Raw genomic sequence first — 27,432 nt, forward strand, 5'->3', positions numbered from 1 at the left:
TTGCATATGTTTTAGTTGAATGCTGACGTGCTACTTGACTGAAATGGGTGGGAGCCCCATCATGCATAAAAACATATCTCTTCTGACGCCCAAAGGAACTTCCTCCAGCAGTACTGGATGCACTTCTCTTAAAAATTGAACGTATGCCTCACCATTTAATCGAGGAGGTAGAAAATGAGGCCCAATCAAATCATCCCCAATAACTTCGAGCCACACGTTAAGAGAAAACTGTTCTTGATGTTTAGTTTCGACAATAGCGTGAGGGTTTCCATCAGCCCATATGTGGTAATTATGAAAATTAATAATCTTGTGCCAAGAAAAACTACATTCGTCTGTGAATTCTATCGTTTCCTGAAAGTCACAATTTCTTCTGATCATTTCCAGCATACAATTGCAAAATTCAAGACGGTCCGGAAAGTCTCGCGGTAACAGTGCTTGTACTCGTTGCAGATGGTAACGGTATAAAAGTTGTTCCTTTAAAATTCGAAACAACGTCATATGATCAACATTTAGCTGGAAAGCAATCTTTCTAGTACTGGTAGTAGGTTGTTCTTCAATCAAATTAAGTACTGCTTCCTCAAGCTGTGGTGTTCGTACTTCTCGATGGCGACCACAATCCTGCGTTCTTTTGTCGAATGAACCATATTCTCGTAAACGTTGATGAAGTTGAGCAAATATTCTATGTGAAGGATGCTGCCGTTGAGGATACATTTCAGCATATCTTCTAGAAACTTCTAACCCATTCCTCTGCGACAGACCGTAAATTTCGTGCGTGTACAGTTTTCCGGTGTTCCAAGCTTTTCAGAAGTAGCCTTTGCAATTCAAGCGACATTATTATGCCAATACATATTGGTGTCCCTTTTAACCCCCAACAAACTTATCGAAGCAGAAAGCGGTATTGTCTGGTTAGGTTAAGTTGAGTTAGGTTAGGTTAGGTTAGGTTAGGTTAGGTTAGGTTAGGACATTTATCTTCTTGGAGAAAACCGATGCCTGGGTTTTTGTGGCATTGAATTGTTCATGATTACTTTCACTTCAATTCGAAATCACTCCTAGATCCTCATTAAGATATGCAACTTCCTGGTGCCGGTGAAGATGTGCCTCCGTAGCCGATGTCCTGGAATCCAAATGGAATGACGAGACATGTGTGCTGTCGTCAGCAAAGTAATATATTGGATTCTTGGTGTTTTTCAATAAGTCGTCAACATACAATAAAAAAAAGGATTGGAGACAAAATGGATCCCTGGGGAATACCATAGAAATACCTTAGAAATATCAACAACGCGACAGCTCTTGATTCTCCATGTTTCTCGATTGTGAATGGAGTCAATATTGATCAATTTAGTGTAACAGAATATTACTGGAGTTTTTTCCCAACACCAAATCGTTATTTTTACACCTCGACACGTGTTTCGATCACCAAGTGATCATCTTCAAGAGGAAGATAAAACTAGAAACTACTCAAAAATAAAGCTACTTATGCTATTCAGGTACATCATACAGGTAGGTAATCAGTAATACCACCCATACAAGTGTACCACCCTAAATTAATTTTACAATTGGCCTTTCTATTATTTTACAATAGGTCCTTATGTATGTTTGAATGTTACAGCTATTTATAGAACAATTTTCAGCTATACAAAATTAGTTTAACAATATTGCCTATCTAAATATATTTACAATGTGTCTTTTTGTAGTAATCAGTAAACCCAACAATATTATTTCAACAAGCTATATAGTATGCTATTTGGTATAGGTCCGTCATCGTTATTCATAATATTATTGTGTTTACTTATTTCTACACTCTCATAGGCATCTAGTTGCCTGTTGTTGTTAACTTGTCTAACTAATCTTAATGAACTGAAATCTATGGAATGGTTTTGTTGCAAAATATGATGGGCGACTGCTGATTTTTCAGGTCTTACATATTTCAAGTGTGCTATGTGTTCCTTATATCTCACTTTAATAGATCTTTTTGTCTGTCCATAATATTTTGCATCGCAGTCCTTGGTGGTGGTACACTTGTATGGGTGGTATTACTGATTACCTACCTGTATGATGTACCTGAATAGCATAAGTAGCTTTAGTTTTAAGTAGTTTCTAGTTTTATCTTCCTCTTGAAGATGATCACTTGGTGATCGAAACACGTGTCGAGGTGTAAAAATAACGATTTAGTGTTGGGAAAAAACTCCAGTAATATTCATTACTACACCAAAGGTTCCAAACAGTACATCATAAGTATATAGTATAACAGAGATAAAAATTCCATCATATAGTAGTTTTAGATATGACAGAAATATAGTAACTAGTGGTAAATCCAGAGGAGGGGGAATATGATTTTTTATTAAAAACTCTATTAATAGTTCACAGATTGTTCCACTATATACATCTTATGCAATGTTGGAAATGTAAAATTTGTTATAGGGGGGGGTCTACATTCCCCCTCAATCACCGGAAAATATTTATGAAGAGCATTGTATAACAATAGAAAATGTTGTTAATACTCATCCAGGGCATAACATTCTTGTTTTTTGGTGACTTTAATCTACCGGAAGCATTGTGGAATAACAATGCTTCGGGGGTAACAGTAAAGTGTCCTGTCAGATCTAATGCTTTGTTACTAGCAGAATCATATGGTTATTTAATTTTTTTTCAAAAAAACGGTATTCCTAATAATAGAAACCTGTTTTTGGATTTATGTTTCACTAATTTAAATGATCTGGAAATATACTCGGCTACAGATAATATTTTAGCTAACAGCTACCATCATATTGGTTACCATTTAATGTTTCTGTACCAATTTCTTAAAAATCTCTAAAATACAGTTAATTTTATAATGATTTTAGAAATGCTGATCACATAGGTTTAAATAATTATTTTGCAGGAATAGATTGGGAAAGCTGTTTAAATTTCTCGAATGTAAATGAAGCATTAGAATCTTTCTACCATATTTTGAATATGTCTTTGTCGTTGTTTGTTCCACGAAAAAAACTTCTACATATCCTAAATGGTTTAATGCAGATCAAATATATCTTATAAAAGAGAAACAAATGGCCCATAAAACTTACTTGAATTCTCGTGAAGATAGGGACTATATAATTTTTTCAGACCTTAGAAGAATATGCAAGAAGTTATTTGAGACTAGCTTCAGAAATTATGTGAATCAGCTCAATCAATCCATACATACCAATCCGAATTCTTTCTGGAATTATTTTAATAATAAAAGGGCTACAAATGAAATACCGGACACAGTAAAATATGGGGCTGAGATTGGAACCAACAGCAAGCAGATTGCAGACTGTTTTGCAAACTTTTTTGCTACTGTTTATTCTTCTTCTGCTGATATAGATGTTAATAATTTTTCAGAATTAGTTGAGTATGATATACCAGATTTCTACGTGTCAGTGAAGACATTTTCAACAACATTTTCAATCTCAAAGGCAAACTGAATTGTGGACCTGATGGCTTTCCTGAGTATTTTTTCAAAAAATCTATGTGTACCTTAACATATCCCATATTTCTTATTTTCAAGTACTCACTAGATACTAGTTCATTTCCTGACCTGTGGAAACATAGCTTTATCCTGCCTATTTTTAAATCTGGTGATAAACAAAATGTGGAAAATTATCGAAGTATCTGTAGTCCGCCTTCACTTGCAAAAATATTTGATTCATTAGTTAGTGATCAGATAAAATTTTATTGTAAGGAACGTTTAATAAATAATCAACATGGGTTCTCACAATATAAATCTACTATTACCAACTTGATGATTTTTGAACACAAAATATTGGATGTTTTGGAAAGTAAAGGACAAATGGATACAGTCTATACGGATTTCTCAAAAGCTTTTGATCGAGTAGACCACAATATCTTATTGAAAAAATTGAAGATATTTGGATTTTCTGACTCAGCTGTAACATGGCTCAGAAGTTTCTTATGTAATCGAACCCAACAAGTTAAAGTTGGAGGCGTAACATCGGTTATAATTCAGGTGCCATCAGGAGTACCACAGGGTTCTGACTGCGCTCCTATGTTATTCAATATTTTTATTAACGACATTGTTGAATGTTTCCATCATACTGATTTTTTTATGTTCGCAGATGATCTCAAAGTTTTCATGCCAATAAGATCACTAAATGATTCAACACTAATGCAAGATGACCTAGATAGATTGGTTGCATGGTGCCACGAGAATAATTTACAGTTGAATATCGCAAAATGATGTTTTATAAGTTTTTACAAAAGAAATAAAAAATTTGATACTTCTTATGTGATTAAAGGCCATGGATTATCTTATGTTTCGTCTGTGAAGGATCTGGGTGTTTTTTTTGATGAACAACTTCAATTTTTAGACCACTTGAACTATATTGTGGTAAAGGCGGCAAAAAGGTCTTGGATTTATTCTACGATATGGTAAAAATATGTCCCTTCAAGTCTTAAGGATAGTTTACTTGTCTCTGGTAGTATCAATATTAGATTATGACTCAATGATATAGTCTCCATTTTATGACAATCACAATCTTACTCTTGAAAGAGTTCAAAACGAATTCCTAAGATTTTGTGCTCATAGAATGAGTATACCTGGAGGAAAAACTTTGATCTAATTTTCATATACAAGTTACTGAATGGCTTAATTCAGTGTTTCTCAAAGTGTGCGCCGCGGCGCCCTGGAGCGCCGTGGAACCTTTACTGGGGCGCCGTGGGCCACGGGGAGTCTCAAGGTACAACGTTTTACAACATAGATAACTGAGAGTAATACCTATTAATAAAAATCCTGTAATAATATGATAGTATCGTTAATTACAAAATGCAATCCGTTCAGACAGCCACCTACCTACTTTTATTAATTAAATATCTAGTGTAGTCTTTACGTTCGGGGCGCCGCGAGAACCTTCAAAAAACATAAGGGAGCCGTGAATTCGAAAAGTTTGAGAAACACTGGCTTAATTGTTGCTCCTGAAATTCTAGAAAATATTAATTTCAATGTCCCAAACAGAATTCTAAGGCCCAGCGATTTGTTTCACTTACGGTTTCATTCTACAAATTATGGCTTACATAACCTTGTTGATCGTACACTTCGACTTATTAATGAAAGAAAATTGGAAGTAACTGGTATATCTCTCAGCAAATTCATAAACAATCTCTTAACTGCATGGTAGTATTATGATATGTATTTTATAATAACTTAAGTCAATGTAATGTAGTATATTACTTTATTATATAATTGTTAATGTTATTCTCAAATGGGGGTGATCCCGTAAAATAAATAAATAAAATAAATAACACTAAACAATTCATGTATGCCTACATTTAAAAATTAGGAAGTATTAGTTATCAAAATCACCATGATAAGCTAAACATAGGCATAAAGTGAGTGTTTGAATGAATAAATAATGAAAAAGTATATAAACCAATAAATAAAAGAAGTTTCTGATTGATTCGACTGTTATTTGATGAAGATCCATAGTTATTTAACAAAATACACCTAACTATATGATTCAGTACAAAAAAGCTACTATGATAGCGAAACATATCACATGTCGTGATATGATTCGCTATCTGTTTGAAAATAAAGTTTAGGAAGATCAAATCGTTAGGTGTAGTTTGAGAAATTACTTTCAAGAAGAATCGGCGATACATTTATCTTCACTGGAAATATCTCTCAAGAAAAATATTTGTGTTTATCAGTAAGAACAATGTGTCCTCTAGCTTAAGGTACATGAACCGTTTATTCCCTGCTGAGTCCAATGTGTGCAATAACAATGCAGAAACAGAAAAATAATTCCACGCCTGCAATTGTAACGTTTCAACTACAAGCACCTACATCTTCAGCCAGATTTTACGGACATTTCCATATCTCTGCGCAGGCGTATTACGGTCGCAAATACATCGCCATACTCGCCGTCAGTTTGTTGTTGTCGACCCAGTGAAGCGTCATTTGAGGCAAGAAGACATTTATCAAACCAGAAAACCATTCGAGTCAACATCCTGGTGAGTCTTCTTCTTCTATTGAAATATTTCAATTCGTTGTCAATATCGATAAAACGCAATTCCGTGACCTTCGATAAAAATGTCAGCCCTCCCACATACAATCTACAAATGATCTCTTACTATAGGCAGTGTGGCAGCGTTGCCAGACATTTGCTGCGTCACTTTAATCAGTACTGTACACACACGAACAATTTAAATAAATGTACTCACTTGTAATCATGGCCAGACAGTGATTAGTGTTTGATCTTGGTTGAGGATTTAACAAATATGGTATTTATGTCGGAAATGTTCAGGTTTCTGATACCGAAACCATATGGATGCCGTTTCTCTTGGGTTTGAAAGGTTTCAGATTAGATGCTAATCAAAATGGCGCAACCAAAATGGAGGTATAGAAGATTAATAGTTCTTTAATGAACGATAATGATGTAGAAGTTAATTAATTCTAATAGATTTTACTGAAAGGTTACTTTTTGTGATAAATTGTTGATTTTAACAATTGACTGAGCAACATGTTGAAAATGGTGCAAAATAGGTATGACGCTCCTCAAAATATGTGCAGATGTTCAATCAATTCGTATTGAGCCCTATAAAAACGTATTCGGAGGATTTTACAGTAAAAAACTATGGTTTATTACATAATAAATCACGTAGCTGCTGTCGTGCTTCATTAAAAGTATTGAAAACAATGAAAAAAAATTATTTTTCATTTTGTTGCATACAGTTGTTCTTAGAATTACATTTACTTTAACAATTTTTTAAAAAGAACTATCCTTAATTGTTTATAACAATTTTTTGTTAATAAACAATTGAATTATAGATAAATTTATTCAATCGTGTTGAGAAACGCAGATAAAGATTTATAAAAAAAATGTTTTCCTAAATAAATCATTTGAAGTATGTAAATTAATTAAGAACCATCAACAATTGAATTATGGATAATTTTTTTAATTGTGTTAAGAAACACAGATGATTTTTAGAAGAAACATTTTTCTTTAATCAATTATTCAAAGCATGTAAATCAATTAAGAACCATTAACAACAATTAAAAGAAAATTGAGATTTTTTTTTCATTTTTTATTTTATTGCATATAGCTGTTTTTGGAATTACATTTACTTCAAGATTGTTTTTAAAGTATAATCCTAAATTGTTTATAACAATTTTTTGTTAATGAACAATTGAATTATGAATACATTTTTTCAAATGTGTTAAGAAACACAGATAATGATTTCAAGGAGAAAAATTTTTCTTTAATTCATGTAAATTATTAATGAACCATTATCAACAATTGATTTTTTTTTATTTTTCATTTTGTTGCATATAGCTGTTTTTAGAATTACTACTACTTTATGAATTTTTTCTAAGAATAATCCCAAATTGTTTATAACATTTTTTTTTGTTGATAAGCAACTAAATTATGGATAATTTTTTTTAAATCGTTTTAAGAAACACATGATTTTGAAAGAAAAATGTTTCCTTGATTATTTATTTAAAGAATGTAATTAATATTGAACCACTATCAACAATTTTGAAAACAAAAATATTTTTTTTATTTTTTATTTTAATGCATATAGCTGTTCTTAGAATAATTTTTACTTGAAGAAAAATGTTTTACAAACAATCCTAAATTTTTATAACTTTTTTTGTTAATAATTAATGGATCATTTTTTTTTAATCGTGTTGGAACACAGATAATTATTTTTGGAAGAAAAAATTTTCTTCAATTATTTATTTAAAGTATGTAAATGATTAATGTACCAATATGAATAATTAAAAAAAAATGGATTTTTTTATCATAATTTTTTATTGCAACACTTTAAATAAAGTATATGAATTATTAATGTACCATTATCAAAAATAAAAAAAATAAAAAAAAAATTATCATAATTTTTTAATTACAACAGAATGGTGAGAAAAAATTTCCTCGACTATCGAAATTTTCTTTTTGTTTATGAACAATTTGTTAACAAATGACGTAAAAAATCACAACCGCAATTAATTACTGTCATTTGTTGAAATCAGAACATTTGAAAAAAAATTCACCCTGATTTTTTTGATATTCATAAAAAATAATCAAATTAATGAACAAAAAACCTCTATGAACTTTTATCTCATAATCTTCTTAAGTATGCTTATGGCGAGGCGAAGTTTTTTTAGGTTCATTATTTAAACTATTATTCAACTATTTATCACGGTCCGATTATAATTTATTAATTAACAAAAGCATAACTTCTCCTAACAAAATCCCACGTGCTCTCCATTGGCTGAAACATCTACAGAGACAGAGGTTAGATTACCCTGAATACTGCAAATATTGAATCCCCCTCGTATTTTTTCTAAATGTTTTGCTAGGCATACCGCCAGGAACCGCAACTACTTTGAAGATATCTATTCAAAACCCCATTGCTCATAAAAACCTTGATAATTGCTTATTACCTCCTTCTACGTATTGAGTCAACAGAAGTAACCTGAAGAATGTTCCAAAACGTTCTGCCAACACCTCGGAAAAAGTTTCCTGTTAACAGTATACTCATTAAAATATTTACAACAGGATCACCAATCTCCTTTCATCATGACTCATCAGTCATGATGGATCGTAAAAGCCTTTGTCCTCGATTCGACGAACCTTCTATCTCTCTCCGCGGTCGAGGTGATTTAGAGGTCAATTATAAATAACTCGGTACCGCGCAGATGTAACACTGGCAACGCCGCGAAACGTGGAGAGCGGGGCTCATAGCTCAGGGGAAATTAATGCCAAACAACGGTCTCCGGTTCTCTGTTGGGATGGGATTTGGCTTGGTTAATGCCTGCAGCTGTAGCTCCTAAATGCGAAATCATGCGACCGTTCTATTTAGGAATATTGTGGGTTCTCATGGCTGTGGATCAATTCCTAGCTTCAGTGTTGCAAGGCAAAGAAAAGATACCACGTATTTCAGAACCGTTCGGAATGTAGGTTATAACTTGATGGGATGCTGAAAAAATGTTAGGCTTTTCAACGGATCAGATGTTTGGTACAACCAGAGCTAATGAAGAAGGTGGAATTTGCTGGCGGATCATAATAAATAACGCCAGTGGCGGTGTTGGAAATGGTATAGATACATTAGTTGTGTTTGTGGTTTTTTGCAAATATCTCGTTTCCTATGAGTTTTTTGCTATTTCTATTGATTATCATTATTGTAGAGGATTAAATTCCCTACAACTTTTGTTTCAAAAATTTTTTCAAACGTTGAATTGTTTTCGAGATAAAGAGCACAGAGCGCGCGATTAGAGCATCATATAAGGTCAACTAGTAGTCTCGATCAAAAACACGCAATATATAGTTTATTAAGTATTGATGAATATATACTTCTCAATCACTTTCAATGCTAATTAACTTGCTGATTAACTATTTTAACACTTACCTCCCTGTGTGGGTATAGAACTGTTGAGGAAACTACTTAAAATACATTTAAATTCTGCTGTAATTCATTCTGATAACTTCTCAAATGAATAAAAACCAAAAAAAATTCTCAATTTATGTTTTCACGACATTTATGATTGAGGAAATTTAAAAAATGGAATCAAAATGACAAGAACTTTCAATTTCTATTATCTTCTTCTTCATCGTCGTCTTCCGACCGCTGTACTATTGTTCTTTTCTTTATCGTCTTCAACAGCATTTGTCTCCAGGTCTTATATGATTTTGGGGTCAAAGGTTATGTCTTCATTAACATCACTCTGTCCGTTACACTGGCCACAAGCTGAAGAGCAACTGCAATTCCGTTTTCCTGCATCCACATCACGAACCACAACCACTTGTGAGCAATTCCTGTGGAGCAGGTACTCAAATTGTGGTGTTCCAAGAATTCGTTACGCATTGTCCAACCACTTTCCAGGGGTTCCAAACATTGGCTTAACCAAGTTTGAACTTGATAATAAACACGATTTAAATGCTGGTGAGCTGTTACACCATTCTCAAATAATTTTTGAACCGGGCAGTTTTCTTCTTCGAAAGCTGCTGCAAATTGATCCAAATTCGCCAGTTTTTCAAATAATTTTTTAACCAGACAACTTTCTTCTTCGAAAGCTGCTGCAAGTTGATCCAAATTCGGCAGTTTCTCAAATGCTTTTTAAAACGTTTTCTTTGTCTTTTAAAAAGCTCAGAAGTCGTAACACTTGATGCGTGCAGGAACAAAATGGGCTTTTTTAAACGAGGAGACTTATCAAAACTTTCGGAAGCGTACATTTTTGTTTTTACATTTCCTTTGCCGTTCCTAATGTACGCCCAATTAAAATGACAAGTCATCTGTGCTAATTTCACGTCGTTAAAACTTTTGCCAAGAAGCAATGCTTTATTTATACATGAAAATCATTTTCATCCGTTTTATTCAACCAAGAAAAGTTGCTTCACTGAAAATGTTCTATACCACAAACTAATAGTCCGACAACTGTGAAATTTCAACACGTGTCTTTTGAAGGTGAGGGTTGACTAATAATCATATGGATTTAATACCAGTAGCGACATCTGTGTGTTAACCTACGAACGATTCAGCCCGTCTAGTATATTGTGTAGCAATCCTGTGAATGATATCTGAATCAATTCCATAACGAATGTTTGGAGTACAAACTGAATAGGAAAAAGTGTTTTTCGTATAATTCAAAGTTCATATGAAAGTAGTTGTTTGAGAGGGCTTTTTCATCTTTGTTAAGAGATTACTCTGAAATCATCTTTCTTCTTTTCTTTGGAAATTTTCCTCATTCATATATTTTATTTATCAAGATGGAGAAGTAGAAAACCATAACCATATCTACAAGTGTTTTTAATGAATAATACAGTTCATTATAACCTCAAAATTACTTTTAAAATCGTTATAGTCTTCTGAAAGCAACAAATGTGCAGACTTGAAAAATAAATCGTAATACTTCTAAAAACTTCCACAAAGTAACTTGTCTTCGAAAAAAGATCCCATCACTGATATAGTTTGCTCCAGGAATCCCGGGTGAAAGTGTTGGAAATTGGCCCTCAGTTCCTCCAGAATTTCCAGTAGTAATTGAAGGTTCAAGGTTGAATTTATCAGCGTAGCCGGCTCAGCGCCAGTTTCTGCTTCGTTCGTCGTTTTGGGGTAGAATAAGGGAAGCCACCCTTTGCGTTGCCGTGGAAACGAGCAGCTTGGGATTGTTTGGAGTACTGGAAACGTGGCGGAAAAAGGAAACGAGAGGATTTTTCTGTTTCGTCGGTACCCACTGTGAACAAACGGGTTACTTGATCGATAGTTTTCAAAATAATTAATGTGATGCAAGTGTGCACAACGAAACTCAAATTAAACTGAAAATATGCAAAATGATGTTTCCATCAAAGTGAATGACTCTATTATGCAATGTAAATTTAATTAATAATTATTTTATTAATGAACCAAAATATATTGTTGATAAAATAGATAACAATGGTCCAAACTTTGATTATTTCTTTCAAAAAGTAAGAACAATCCCTGGTTCATTTTTTCTCACACCTTTTGTTGAAGTAGAACTCTGAGTTACTGCGACGAAAACTCTCAAAAATAAATGTTCTTCGGGTAATGATGAAATACCAATGTTTCTCCTGAAAAAAACTTTGCATGTTTTATGTAAACCGTTGCTGTTCTTGGTAAACCTATCTTTTTCTATTCTTCGATATCCGAACATGTTGAAAATTGGTAAAATAACGCCAATATTTAAGAAAAAAGATAAACTTTCACTAAGCAACTACAGGCCAGTTACAATCCCCTCTAGTTTCTCAAAAATATTTATTTTGCTTTTCTTGAAAGACTTCTTCAATTTTGTTACTATCATAATATTTTCTCTAGAAATCAGCATGGTTTTCTTAGAGGCAGGTCAACTACAACTGCGGTCCATAGTTATTATAACGAGTTACTTCAGAATATTGAGGCGTGCGAATGTCCTGTTGGGATCTTTTGTGATCTCAGCAGGGCATTCGACTGTGTAAATCATTCTATTCTGCTCTGAAAGCTGTTTACTTATGGAATTAGAGGATTACCATTGGATTGGATATCAGCTTTTCTTACTTTCAGGAAACAATATGTCATTGCTGGCACTGAAAGTTCTGAGATCCGAGGTATTGATCTGGGTGTACCACAAGGTTCAATTTTTGGACCAGTACTATTTATATTCTACATAAATGACTTGGATCACCTATCAGTACCAGCATCATTTACTTTATATGCTGATGCCACGTCAGTTCTTATCTCGGATAAATCAGATGTACTATTGACGGAAAAATGTCAAGAAGTCTTTCAACAATTGCATGGTTGGTACTCTACTAATCATTTATTCCTCAATATGGAGAAAACAAATTCTATGAGGTTCCACCTTCGCCAAAAAAGATGTGAGGATATTGAGTTTGGATTCGATTACACACATATTTCCACCAAGAATAATTCGATCTCCTTCCTAGGCTTTCATTTTAAACTGGGAGAATCACTGTCGCATTCTAATATCTAAAATAAACTCAATATCATACCAATTCAGAACTACTAGGGAAGTTCTGCATATGAATCAACTCATTTCTTTATATTACGCCCAAATCGATAGTCGATTGCGGTATGGTATCTGTTTCTGGGGTCTATCCCCATGCTCCAAAGATGTTTTATTGGAATAGAAACGAGTCTTACGTTCTCTTGTCAACATATCAACTCGAACTAGCTGCAAGCAATTTTTTCAAAAATATAAGATTTTAACACTGGTGTCTATTTTGATTTTCGAACTATCAATATGGTCTTTTAAGCAGAGAGATACCTTACTCCAATCTAAAACCAAACATCACTTCGAAACTCGCCAAAAAATTATTTACCTATACCATTTAATAGACTCAATGTATCTTTGAAATCGCCCCAATCTATGGAACCCAGAATTTTCACTAAGTTACCAGGTGAAATAAGAAATATAAAAATTTTTAATACTTTCAATAAACGTCTGCGGGACTTTTTAACTCTGGGAAATGTCTGTATAGTATTGAAGAATATTTGTATCTGTAAATATTTGTGTGGTGCGTTAACTTTTACTTATATTTTTAATGTTTGTATGTTGCTATAAGTGATTAGACGTAAGTATATTCTGACTATTCCTATACAATGTAAATTGTCGATTGGAAAATAAAGAATCGAATTGAATTGAATTGGAATCATCGGATAGGGTTTATTTTATTCCATATACAGGCTGATTCACGGTGGATGGCACATTAGACGTTTCTGGTGAACCAGACAACGGATCTACCTGTTACCGTTACCGTTACCTATCTGTTACCGTTTTCGAAATAAAAATTAATTTCAATTTTTTTCTTCGAAAATCATGACTTCTAAAAATGCCGATATCTTTTAGTTAAGAAGTACTATGATATCGAAATTTGGTTTGAAGTTAGGTGATACTTGGACACTTCCCACACGTCAGCCTAATCTCCGTTACTTCAATACAGGGTGGTAAAAAAATACAGTTTTTTCGTTTGCTTGAAAAAGTTGCTGAAATTTGATTATTTTAAATGGAACACCCTGTATATTATTGAAAATTCGGAAAGCTGCTGAAATTTGCTTTCTTTCTATGTATATCATACCTATACCTAACTAGTCAAGTTTCGGACTTATGAACATTTATTTATGAAAATGTCCCTTCAGAATGGTATTTCCATTCGGTATTTGGTAAGCAGGCCATGATTACTATTTGACAGTAGCGTTGTGACATTCTCCTAATAATATCGACATTTTCGTCACTTCAGAAGTTGCAAATACCTTCAAAACGATGGAACAAAACTATTCAAACGAAGTTCTTATGAATTTGTTTATTATTTTTGGACAGTGTGACAAAATTATCAGCAGACCATGTAGAAAGTTCAATGAAATGTATCCGAATCTACCGCCAATGAACCTCAAGAAATTTATACGAATTCAGAACAATTTCAATATGTTTGGATAAACTTTAAAAAAGCACCAAGAAACTTGAAATTGGAAATATTGATATGAATAATTATAAAAAAGTAAAACAATCATGTGGAATATTTCAAAATATGTTCGAATCACTTCCAAGCACTTTAAAATGCGGGTGTTGACTGCTTTCGTGGTGGCAGATCTGATTTCATTGGGATCCAAATCTTCAAATGTTTGGGCAATCCTTTCTAACAATTCATCTCTCGAACGCACGGGTATTTTGTAAACTTTTTCTTTAAACATTCCCCACAAATAAAAATCTAATGGATTAAGATCGGGTGATCTCGCTGGCCAATTCCATGGTCCCAAGCGCCTCATCCACCGATCGTCAAATAGTCTATCCAGTTCTGCGCTCACTCCTCTTGTGCAATGTACAGGAGCTCCGTCTAGTTGGTACCAACAGTTTCGATAATCTTCGAGTGGCAGATTATCCACGAAACTGTCTACAGTATTCTCCAAAATATTCAGGTAGCTTCTGGATGTTAATGACTCCTCGTATATCACGTACCTCAATTTGTTGTCCATCAACATGCAGAAGACATTAAAACTAAATTTTTCTTGAAATCCGGCTTCTTTTGTGAGTGAGGATTTTCACTGGACCAATAATGACGATTTTTTCTATTGAAAATCCCTTCTCTCGAAAATTTTAATTCATCAGTCCAAATAATTTTATTTAAAAAAAGTGGATCTTCTTGAATGCGTGTCAACAACATTTCACAAAATTCTACTCTCTGTTGAGGATCTTGAGGCTTCATTGCTTGAATTTTGGTGAATTTATAATCATGCATTTTATGTCTTCGCAAGATTCTTTGAACCGATGAATATTTTATACCCAAATCTTCTTCAGCACTTCTTATCGATGACTCGGGAAATGCGTGAAAATATGCTAAGACATTAATCTGGTTGTCTTCGAAAGTTACGGGTCGAGGCAAGTTTCTTGGTGCTTTTAAAGTTGATCCAAATGCATTGAAATTGTTCTGAATTCGTATAAATTTCTTGAGGTTCATTGGCGGTAGATTCGGATACATTTCATTGAACTTTCTACATGTTCTGCTGATAATTTTGTCACACTGTCCAAAAATAATAAACAAATTCATAAGAACTTCGTTTGAATAGTTTTGTTCCATCGTTTTGAAGGTATTTGCAACTTCTGAAGTGACGAAAATGTCGATATTATTAGGAGAATGTCACAACGCTACTGTCAAATAGTAATCATGGCCTGCTTACCAAATACCGAATGGAAATACCATTCTGAAGGGACATTTTCACAAATAAATGTTCATAAGTCCGAAACTTGACTAGTTAGGTATAGGTATGATATACATAGAAAGAAAGCAAATTTCAGCAGCTCTTTCCGAATTTTCAATAATATACAGGGTGTTCCATTTGAAATAATCAAATTTTAGCAACTTTTTCAAGCAAACGAAAAAACTGTATTTTTTTACCACCCTGTATTGAAGTAACGGAGATTAGGCTGACGTGTGGGAAGTGTCCAAGTATCACCTAACTCCAAACCAAATTTAGATATCATAGTACTTCTTAACTAAAAGATATCGGCATTTTTAGAAGTCATGATTTTCGAAGAAAAAAATTGAAATTAATTTTTATTTCGAAAACGGTAACAGATAGGTATAGGGAAATATCAAGAAAAGTTGTCGGGCAATTGTTGGAGATTCCAAAAATAATATTATATACAGAGTGTTCCATTTGAAAAATCAAAGTTGCTACTGCTTTCTAATAGAAGCGGCAACACCGCATTGTCGAAAATATTTTAGTTGGCTAGAGAATGTCCGAATATGTCCTCCATTAAATTTTCAAAGTGATCCGTTGTCTGGTTCACCAGAAACGTCTAATGTGCCATCCACCGTGAATCAGCCTGTATAAACAAAATGACTGTACTAAAAAATTCCACGAACAATTCCTAACAGATCTCTGCAGACGATTTATTCAGTGTGTAAAAGCCAAATGAAATAAAGTCATTATTTCGGTTGCGGTACAACAATTTTTAACAAGTTCCAGAAACACGTCAAATTTAAATTATAATTTGACATACCTCAACGGAAAAATGCTACCCCTACCTTCAACCCCGTCCAATGACAGGTACAACCCTCAATTTTTTTAAAGGGAAGTATAGGCTTGTGATATATCGTTTGATAGGTCTCTTCATTATTATCAAAAGCTTTCATTTAACTTGACTTGTATGTATGTTAACAAATCTTGCAAGTTTAATTTGACCCACTTCCTGGTATCCGATTGACCTGTAATTTTGTATGCTGGTCCAGAACCGATGACAATGCACGTTAATCATAAACGTGACCTGTTGTTGCTGCCAGGATCAGCTCCGTACGAGAGATCTACACAGCGGTAAATAGCAGGGACACGAAATTTTGTATACGCATTCGTTTATGATAGGCAGTTGGTAGGCCCACCATGAAATAGATGCCGCATTCAGGGTTGGCTTCAATAGATGGACTTTCGTATTGATCGATAACTGTCGATTCAAACTAAAAAATATATAATAAAATAATGTTGAAAAACTTTTGAAACTAGCTTTTATGCAAGTGCCCTAAAAAAATCAAAATAAAATTTTAAATCACATTAAAGCTTGTCACGATAATTTCAATTTGTAATTGAAATTTTGTAATTAGGTAAGCACCTACTAAATTTGTAAGCAATTCATAATGTTTGTAATTAAATAAAAGTGCCGTGAATGCTTAAAATGTGTAACTTTAACCTTGAGTAATTTTTTTGCACACATAGGATTTTTCGGGTTTGAAATTCATTGCAGTACCTAGTTGATCTGTCAGAATGTTTCTTAATTTAAATTTCATCTGACTGAATATGTTAAGATTTTTTCTTGGCATCGCGACAAGCTTTTATTATAATTTCAACTCTGTAAAGTCATAATTGAATGTGGTTAATGTGATTTAAAATTTTATTTTGATTTTTGTAGGGCACTTAAATAAAAGCTTGTTCTAAAAGTTTTTTATCATTATTTTATTCTCTATTTGAAAATGTTATCGCTTTCAAGTTTATTGTAACAATTAAAATGAAATAAATTAAAAATATGTGGTTACACAGCTATGTACACATAATTTGTGTTACTTTCTTCTTTGTTATTTATGTTAATCTAAACCAGTGGTTCCCAAACTATGGGTCGCGACCCACTATTGGGTCGGAGCGCAATTTGGGTGGGTCACGGAAACATATTGAAAACACCTAATACTTTTGAATTGTTTTTATCACTTTGGATGAAGGCTAGAAAAGAGTATCCAGTTCTTTTGAACATAGCCTTAAAAAAACTGATGGGGTTTTCAACCATATATTTGTGTGAGAGGGCATTCTTCACTTGTATATATGAAAAATGAATATAGAAATAATATAGAAATAGGCTTTGTTTGGAAAGTGATCTGCGTTTGAAGCTGTCAACTTTCAAACCAGATATAGAATCTTTTGTAAATCGTAAGCAACAGCTCCACAAGTCACATCAATTACATAAGTCTCATTTTTTAATTTTTTGTATTTGTTTAGTTTTGAGATTCTGAATTAAAAGTTTTTTTTCGTACTGTATTTTATCTTCAATTATATCAACTTCACCATTTTCTTTAAGAGGTGTTTTGCTCAATAGTGAATTTCCACAATAATAATAATTGGAAATGATAATTATACTTGATATTAATTGATATGTGGGTCGCGAAAAAAATTCCACAATGAAGGTGGGTCCCCAGACAAAGAAGTTTGGGAAACGCTGATCTAAACGAATTCTATTTCACCGAAATAAACGATCTTTTTGTGTATAAGAGTATTTGTGACATTAAAAGTAATGCTTCTGGTTCTGATGGTTTAGATATAAGACTGATTAGCTTGCCCTCATATTATTCCTTACATTACTCATATTATAAACTTTTGTCTGCAAAAAAATATTTTTCCTCAGTCATGGAAAGAAGCAGTAGTTCAAATAATCCCTAAGGAAAAAAATCCTCTAGAATATAAAGATCTTAGAGGTATAAGCATATTCTCCACCCTATCTAAGGTGGCAGAAGAAACTATTGAATTACAGATACTTAATTATATAAATCAATATAACTCATTACCACCAATTCGGTCGGGATTTAGAAAGGGTTTCAGTTGCACTACTGCCTTACTGCACGTTGTAGATGATATCATTAGAGCCACTGATAGAGGAGATATAACAGTTTTGATTGTGCTGGATTTCACTAGAGCTTTTGATACCATCAATCATGAACTGTCGATGTCCATACTCCATTACATAGGATCCTCAGAGCAATCTATTACATTACTGCGGAATTACTTGACTGGAAGAAAACAAATGGTGCGTTTTGATGAAATTCGCTTGGAATACCTTCATATTAAATCGAGTGTACCACAAGGTTCCATTCTAGGACCACTGCTTTTCAATATCTACACTTCTTATCTCATCATAAGCTTGAATCATTGTAACGTCCATCTGTACGCTGATGACACACAAATATATTACAGCTTTCCACCGCAAATGTTCGATGATGCTATGCAACTGATGAACTTGCCTCTTTTATCAAATCCGCTACTGAGCATTGTCTCCTCATTGACCCGAATAAGTCGAATATTTTAACGTTTGGCCCGCAACGAAAGAGAAAAATAATCGAGGAAATGGTTAGAATAAACGTTATGGGTTCTCCAATTCATAACGTTGGAATGGTGAAAAACTTGGAGGTTCTTATGGACAACAGCCTAAGATTCGAAAACCACGTCATGAAGCTTATTCAACGAGCATACGCCTCTATAAAACTGATATATGGGAGCAGACATTATCTAACTGGGAAGGTAAAAATAACTGTGTGCGAGACTCTTGTACTCTCTCACTTCATATATGCAGATGTTCTATATGGTCCAAATTTGCCTGATATATGTAAACGTAAAATTCAGACTGTTCAGAATTCATGTTTACGTCTGTTCTTTGGGGTGAGAAGAAGGCAAGCGATTTCGTACACCTTAAAACTAGCTGGGTGGCTAAACATGGAGAGCTAAACATGTTTTGTTTCATAATATAATAACAACGAAAAAACCGCCTTATTTCTATAATAAAATAACATACAGAACTGATGTACACAACGTTAATATTAGGCATAAGCATGCCTTAACCCCTCCTCAGTTTAGAACTGAGTTTTTCAAGAGATCGTTCACATATCAAATTTGCAAATTATATAATGCTTTACCGTATCAAATTAAATTCAATATAATTTCAAACATCAAAGACAGCATAAAAAATCATCTTCTCCTGCAATAGATTTTATTATTAGGATGGTAGTATATATCACCCAAGTTTAATCAGTAGTTGCCCTTATTCTTTAATTAACTTTAACTTTACGTATATACAAATATATATATATATATATATATATATATATATATATTTTTTTCGTTTAAACTTTTACTCTAAAAAGAGATATTCGAAGAGGTATTTCGAGGTTAAGTGGAAGAATAGGTTATTTTTATTGCGATGAAAATAAACTGAACTTCGCCTTTTATTTTCCTGTAATGAAAAATTTCATTGTATAAAAACTGTTAACTATACCTAATATTGGAAATAATAAAGACGAATTATTATTATTATATATTTATGACAAATGAAGTCATCAACTTATGACATTAATACGAAATCGATATGTTTTTGGCTAATATAGTTTAAAAAAACATTGAAACCGCGATTATAACGTTTTAGCTATGACAATATCCCAAACATTGTTTTTCCTTTTAAGTCAACGGAATGAGAATAATATATTCAATCTTAAGTTAGGTTAGGTCTAAAGTGAGTGGGTCTATTGGACCCCCACCGCAACCCGCAACGGTTTATTGTGGCTCACACTTATTCAGACTCGGGCAAATAAACCCAGCTTCGTAACACTCGTAACACTCGGGCAAATAAACCCAGCTTCGTAACGAAGCCGATTAGTTTGTATGGTGAGTGGTCTTTCAGGTTAGGTGGTAAGAGTACGGCTCTGCCAAACTCCAAGAACCTGCGGGGCAGGCACAAAGTATATGCTCTGCGGTTTCATCATTTTCCAAACAGAGGCGACACACACTGTCTTCCGACAGTCCAAGTCTCAGCATATGATGATTCAATTGACAGTGACCAGTAAGAAGGCCTGTTAGACATCGTAGTTCAACTCTGTAGTAGTCCCATAACTGTTTGGTATCAAGCTCCGAAGGGTGAATAAACGCCTTGGAGTGATCCAATCCTGGAAGATTCCGCCAGAAGTACATGAACCTTCTTGCCATCCAGGTGTTCAAAGTTTATTTGGCAAAACCTATAGCGATGCCAATGTCAGGTTCTAGTTCGATGAAGCTGCTTGCAGCACCCTCCTTTGCAAGAGAGTCAGCAGCTTCTTTGCCAGGCCAGTATGGCCAGGAATCCAGACTAGAGACAATCTGTTAAGTCTTTCTATCAAACAGAGTCGTTTTTGGCAATTTGCTACCAATTTAGACGTTGCTCGGTAGAAACCAAGAGCTACCAACGCCGCTTTTATTGACTTGAGTGTGAAGTTGTATTTATCCAATCTCTCCGCACACAATTCAATAGCGTAAATTTTTGCTCAAAATACAGTCGCATGGGTTCCTAGGCAGGTAGATATCTCTGTCCTGGGTCTGCGACTGAAAACACCTGCACCAGAACCGGAAGGTGTTTTTGATCCATCTGTGAACCAACAACTATCTGCTCCTAAACGCAGTTCGTAGTTGACAGTTGGAGGCATAAAGTCATAGGTCATTTCCAGAATGCTGTGACTTCCAGTGTCAACCAACAGTCTGTTGCACTCTGCATTAAATTGATTTGTGCAATTGGCAATGTGCACAAGTCTCTATGCAGTCCATCTAGCCTCTCCCTCCAGAAAAATGTGGAGGAGGTTGATCTACAAGGATATCCATGGCCGCTGACGGTGTGGTACTACTGATGGCACTACTGATAGCCAGACAAACCTGTCTCTGAAAGACAGAGAGCTTCGCTTGGGCCGTTTTCTGTAAAGTTTTCGGCCACCAGGAAATTGCACCATAAGTGATCATTGGTCTAACAATCATCACATAAATCCAGTGGACTTGTTTGGGAACTAAACCACAAATCCATATCCGACATGTCCATAGAGACAGTCTGGCTTTTTTGTTTTTTATCAAGGATAATGCCAAGATATTTCACCTCCGTTCCAAATGGAATGACCTCAACATTGAGGAAAAGTGGGGTTAGATCTTCCAATTTTCTCCTCTTGGTGAAGGGGATTAACACAGTTTTGCTGAGGTTGACAGACATCTGCTCCCTCAGACACCAACTGTGAACAACTGTATTCAATCTTACTCTCTATGTTCCAATGACATAACATTTGTAGCAAATCAGGCAGAAAATTTTGCAGAAAATAATTATTTTCATCTTCTAGTAACACTATTCAAAACTATACAAACTCGTCATCTTCTATCAGTATGACAAAACAATGACATTTACAGGAAAGACATCAGAAAAGATAAGTAAATTACTAACGAGAAAGAACATAGCACAAAAAGTAAACCTGCTGGAATTCCTGGAAATTATTCAAATAAAAAATCAATTAACACATTCAATTCAATATGTAGAAGAAAAAAAATATTTTGAAATAAAATTTTGAAATATTAATCTCTACCAACTACCTACATCGTAGGTTTTGGTATATGTATGCCGGAAAACAACTAATTCCCCGGCTAATACCACGCTGGATATTGAATGTCCCCGATTGGGGCTTATAAAAACTTAATTTAAAAACGAATGCTTCTCCTGGTGACACTTTTATATTCGTAGGTTAGATACTAGTGACATTTCAGAAAAAAGCGGTTGGTATTTGTCGTCACCTACTATTTTAAATTCGTAGATTTGAATTTTTAGTTTGACGTGAGAGAAAAATACAAAACGAATTTGAACGAAATTTATAATCTGGTGAAAGTAAGAAATAATTTAATTCTATATTTGGTTCAAGTAGGAGTGTTTGCAGCAACAATACGTTCTACTAATTGCAATGAAGAGTGCAAATTAAATTATGACACTTTAAGGTATAGATGCATTAGAAAGCGGATTATGAAAATACCGAATAAAAAAGCTCAGTACATTTGTTGTAATTTTAAGAAAAGTGCCAAAAACCAATGTACGAGCTGAAGAATGAAGGCAAAAAACATTTGAATGACTTTAGGAATATTGACTGTATCAGTCGTACCAACCATATCATTAACCTCAAAAACGTATAATACAGTGATATGTAACCAAAAAGCAGCTCCGTACATTTTTCAACATTTTTATAAGAAAAATGTTGATTATTGAAGTGAAAAGTGTTAAAGAAGGAGGAATAAGGTGTAAAGGTGACCTAGTGAATAAATGCTTGTGTTTTTAAATAGTTTATTTTGTGAAAAAGAAGGCTGAAAAGTCGCCCTTTTCTGAACTTTGAAGGGCCGTAACTTTGTAAATAAGGGAGAGCTCCGCTTTTTTCTTTCGGTCGTAATCTACGCATCAAAATACGTAAGTACAGTCAAAAATTTTTTCAAAATCGCCGGATGTTCACAAAACGAAAATTTACCGTTAATAATATTAGTTCAAATGATAACCGACATTTTCTGTTGAAATTTCTAAAAGGTGTCATTTTGAACGTTGTCCAGCTTCTGTTTTATTTTAGTTACAGTTTCTCTTCAGCCGGATCAAAGTCACTATTAGTACTTAGAATCCACGCACATATTGCAATCCCCTCGTAACAATCTTCCCTGACGCCATTGTATAATGATGACCAAATTTTTCAATTTATTCATGAGCTATTTCATTTTCGACATACTATGTTTTTGCTTTTCTTTGCAGAATGTGAAAAAAGTGATAATTTTCCAAATTTTAGTACTCAGGACACGCGCTAATTTACTTTTTAATACTATTCATCACATAAGAAAAGTCGTTGTCACGTAAACAAAGGTAAGTTTTTCATACTGTTTATTTCCTTACGCATAATACCCAAAATTTTTATATTTTCCACGTCAACTGTCAATTCCAATATTATCAGTGAAGAAAAATACAAGGTTAAAATTAACAATACTTTTTGATGTCCCCTTGTACATGAGATCCGATCTATTACATCTTAGTAACGATGCCTCTACATTCTTCTTCTTTTCTTCCCACAATCACCATCACCAACTATATAACTTACCTAGAAGCGAAATCAAGGAACCCGTGGCGATCACTTCAACTTCCGGTTGTCAAAATAGAAGTTGTTCCTGTCTACCGCCGCCGTCAATTCAGAAAATTAACTTACGATACTGACGATGTTAAATACGCTGACGAAAACGGGTACTGCAAACATTGGATTATGCGCGGGAAGCTCATCGTAGAGCCGGCAACAGCGTCGGCCTAGGTCGGACCTCCTCACGCTCTTGCTGCCTGTTTCCAATTCACGTTGAACAAAACAGCAGTTGTTGCGGTCCGTGTTTGTGGAAAACTGTTACCTTAACGTTTTGAGTGGTTTATGGGGTGTTTTTCGATGAGAGAATCCAACTGTTGAACCGTTTTTGTAGTGGTAAGTACTTACAATTAATTAATCATTACGTTATCAACATTTCCGATACTTAACCTCAATGTTCCCGTTGTCTGATTCTTCCGGTTCACTTCACAGGCTAGAAACGATTTTATGAGAATGCGAAAGGCGCGGGATAAACCTGATTGATTGAGAGGAAATTGTTAGGTTATATCTAGGTTTCAGCACTAACCGGATGTTTTGTTTCTCTCTTGTTCATATTGTCGGGTCGTACTTGATCTCTTTTTCAAATGTTATTATACAGGCGAGATATGCGTGCTTGTTCAGAATGGTGGGGGTGTTACGTCATTGGCGTCGCTAGGTTTAGGTTAATTCGTTATGTATACAGAGGTTCCTCCGCCACTTAGGTTGTGGTGTGTTGATGGAAATGAGGTTTGTGTACTCGATCTTGCGCGTTTTGAAATGTAATGATAATTATAATAGGTATTGAACACAATGTACCATTTTCCTTTAGCGTTGAACTAACCTTTATTTTGGAAACCCTGCAATCAAGGACTTGTTTTCTTTTTTAAATCAAAATTTTGGAGTATACAAGGTTCGCCAGTAATTTTCCAATGGTCCTACAAAGATTTGCTGCGATTGTCAGATATTTTTATTAACAATTAGGCCAATTATATTGGTTGTTTCATGATGATGTAAACAGCATTTACGGTTATAATGAATCAGGTTGTTGACCCTCTATTATCCCATCCGGGTAGATAAGTTATATAATTTCTTGAAAGTAGTTGAGAAAATCAGGTAAGCAAGATTTTTCCTGGCTTTTCGATTTTTATTTACATTCGAATATAATGAGAACATCGAATTTTATTCAAGTATTTCAGCCTCACAGGTCATCTGACTTGCCAAAAATATTTTTCCTAATTCCTACTGGGTTGGGAGAATTCCACTCAAGTAATGTCAGGTATATTATTCAGAAACTTAAATAAAGCTATAGTGACCCTTACACTTCAATCTTCCGGAAAGGGGCGCTTATGCAGGTAGAGTTTTAGGAATTTGTCGACATCAGGCTATCTACGAGGGGTTTGTCATTAGTATACTTGAAGCAACAAGCAGAAGCAAACATTCGCCCTTTATTTCAATTGTAAGTTATGTTGTGTTTTTTGTTTTGGCTATGAAATAATAAAGGCGATATCGTCATTACTATTATCATTATATTGTAATCATCGTTGCTGTTTGAACAAAATGACGTTCTATGGTACTTTGGGTTTGTAGTACCTGATCGAATAGAGTACCAAATTAGACCTCTGCTTACTCATATCTGTGATACTCCTGGGAAGCTACGGATTTGTCTAAGAACCATTAACAGACGGGTTTTCAAGGGTCACGTGCGCCATTTTTACTACAATTTGGTAACTATTTGGGGTTCCTAACCTTTGTATTTTGCTTCCTATCAATAAAAGCAATTATTATTATTATATATCTGAAAATTGTATTCATCACAATAAATACTTGTTTTATTACAATTGTTAATTTTCATTTGAAATTTTTCTTTCACCGGGTCGTAACAAGAAAATATTGAAACTACTATATGCACACTTTATTTATCGAAAAAAGTAGCTATGGTTCTTATGATGCACTGTTTGGAACCTTTGGTGTAGTAATGAATATTACTGGAGTTTTTTTCCCACACCAAATCGTTTTTTTTAACACCTCGACACGTGTTAAAAATAACGAATAAAAGGAAAGGATTAGAAAGACTAAAACTGTTTTAATCTTCCTCTTTGAAGATGATCACTTGGTGATCGAAACACGTGTCGAGGTGTTAAAAATAACGATTTGGTGTTATGGAAAAAACTCCAGTAATATTCAGCTAGGGTTCTGTCAAAAAATATATGCTCGATAGACTGTGCTATCATCACCTATTCTTGGCCCCTAGGCATTAAAAACTATCGCTATTGTCACATTCTAGGGACAACTAATAACCTTGGGTGCGTTATCAGTGCGAAGAGATAAAAATAGATTTCCAATGAACACAGTTGTTTGTTTGTAAGAGGGACAAGCTTTGAACTAAACATCATTGCAAAAACTTCATCTCCTCGAGTGACAGTACCATTCCTCATTTATGCGGAATGAATATGTCAATTTTCTATGTAGCTATAGACCGTATTGGAACGAATTACAATGGTACTTTCAGTACAAGAAAATTGGCCCCCAGTTAGTCGGACAAATTCCTGCTAAGTTTAGGAACTAGCTATTGGAAATGATTCTGGAAATATAGCAGCTGATTGGTACCTGGATTCGTTTCAAAATGATATCAATATTATAGAGAACGATCCTGTATATAGATGAAATGGTCGTGCTAGATTTCGGGATCGCTGGATATAACCAAGGGGTGCATTGAGTGGCTTCTTCGGTCACCCGACTTGTGTCCTCTATATTTTTGCATAGACACATGAAAACTAACTGTATCGCACTACACCTGACCTATTGAAAGACCTACAAGGACGAATCATTGATTTATGTTGCGTGTCCTCTGCATTCACTTCATCAATTCGGTAAGTTTTTGAGTGAAATCAATTAAATTTTCGAATTTTTCGAGGAATGTTGCCTCTTTAAAGTTTCATATCTTCTGTACAGTGTACCAATTTTCGAAAACGAAGCTAGAGGGTTAAGAGTTTTGCAGTGAGCCAAAATTTGTACCCTTCACAAACGAATTTGACTTGTTTATTGATTTTTGCAAAAAGTTCTGTCTCGACAGGTGTGCCTTGTGGTATAATTTCGATGCTCCACCCTGTATGTCAAAGAACTTTGCTTTCAAGCTAACAATTAAATATTGAAATTATTGAATATACTAAACAACTAAACGTAATTGGGACATTATATTTGGCTATTTTAAAAGTAATTTCAAAAAAAAGGAATGAAAACAAATTATTGTGATCTGAATGGAAAATTAATTGACTACCTATGGATTAAACAGTATTAAATATAAACAATAAAAATATGAACACTATAAAATATCAAGATTAATGATAAAGAATTACAAAAAAATTTAACAATTGGAAATTGTAAAAAGATTTCAAACCAATTTTAATTGTTTAATTATTTTTGTCATTTTTCAAAATTTGTGGTGATGTTTTAGTTCATTGTATTTTTATTTCACTTTTTTATTGAGCCGTCTTCATTTCAGGTCACGATAATTTGTGTTTTTTTCACAAATTAGCATTTTTACAATTTTTTGCTATTTATTCATTTTGCTTTTTTTTAAATTACTTGTGCTTCGATTCAACTGGATTACAGCATTTTCAATAATGTTAACATTAAATTAATTTTTATTTTATTTGTTTTTTCCATATATGGAAGATGGAAGTGTCAATATACAGGGGAAGCTAGAATAGCCATCACACTCTTTTTCACTGTGTATAAAATTTGGTCTATGACCCAGAGTTTGATTGATGTCTTCATTTTTTCTCTGCCTTTGTAACTTTTAGTGGAGAAGATCAAAACAACATTCATTTTCAGACAATTTTTTCCGAAACAACTTTTTTTCATATTTTTCTATTTTAAAAATTTAATTTCACTCGTCATTCAGTGTGATCTGTAGTATCCATAAAAGATTACAATTATTGTAATCAAGAAATAAATTAACATATCGAGTCTATTTATTTTGTTGAAAATATTATAATATCAATAAAAATATAAGACTAATAAATTTTATCAGCAAATTGCAAAAAAATATCAAAAGCAAAGTACAAAAAGGTATTTCTTTGGCTTCATTTTTTACTTTAGAAGGTTGCGGTTGCGTTTTTCAATTTACCAAAATTGTTATAAATCCTAAAAAAGTTCGGCTACTCCGCCTTGAATATTTAAAATGTAGGTTTGTTCATAGTCACCAAAAGGCGGATAACTTTTGGACCCACACTTGTAGCATGGGATCATTGGTGTTTCATAAAAGCCAATATATCTACTATATTGA

General features: G+C 33.9%; 1 protein-coding gene and 1 long non-coding RNA gene across 4 annotated transcripts in view; one reads left to right on the forward strand and one right to left on the reverse strand.

The window, feature by feature from the left end:
- The first annotated feature begins 5,864 nt into the window (after positions 1 to 5,864).
- Positions 5,865 to 27,432, forward strand: part of LOC111514534 (uncharacterized) — a 61,251-nt gene continuing 39,683 nt past the window's right edge. The window contains exon 1 of one of the 3 annotated variants that reach the window (XM_074182394.1): positions 5,865 to 5,988. The gene's annotated coding sequence lies outside the window, so the exon portion shown is untranslated. Of the gene's footprint in view, positions 5,989 to 23,360; positions 23,502 to 25,847; positions 26,015 to 27,432 lie in introns of those variants that run through there. The other 2 variants (XM_074182392.1, XM_074182395.1) reach the window with 2 other exon arrangements.
- Positions 10,767 to 23,276, reverse strand: LOC111514536 (uncharacterized). The gene is made up of 2 exons (XR_002723379.2): positions 23,136 to 23,276; positions 10,767 to 11,209 (listed from the first exon to the last, which is right to left on the reverse strand). It is a non-coding gene; the product is annotated as an uncharacterized lncRNA (long non-coding RNA).

The sequence above is a fragment of the Leptinotarsa decemlineata genome, unplaced genomic scaffold (genome assembly GCF_025532065.1).
Source record: "Leptinotarsa decemlineata unplaced genomic scaffold, Ldec_3_MD MMD2_tig00026328_RagTag_RagTag, whole genome shotgun sequence".
Classification (NCBI taxonomy): domain Eukaryota; kingdom Metazoa; phylum Arthropoda; class Insecta; order Coleoptera; family Chrysomelidae; genus Leptinotarsa; species Leptinotarsa decemlineata.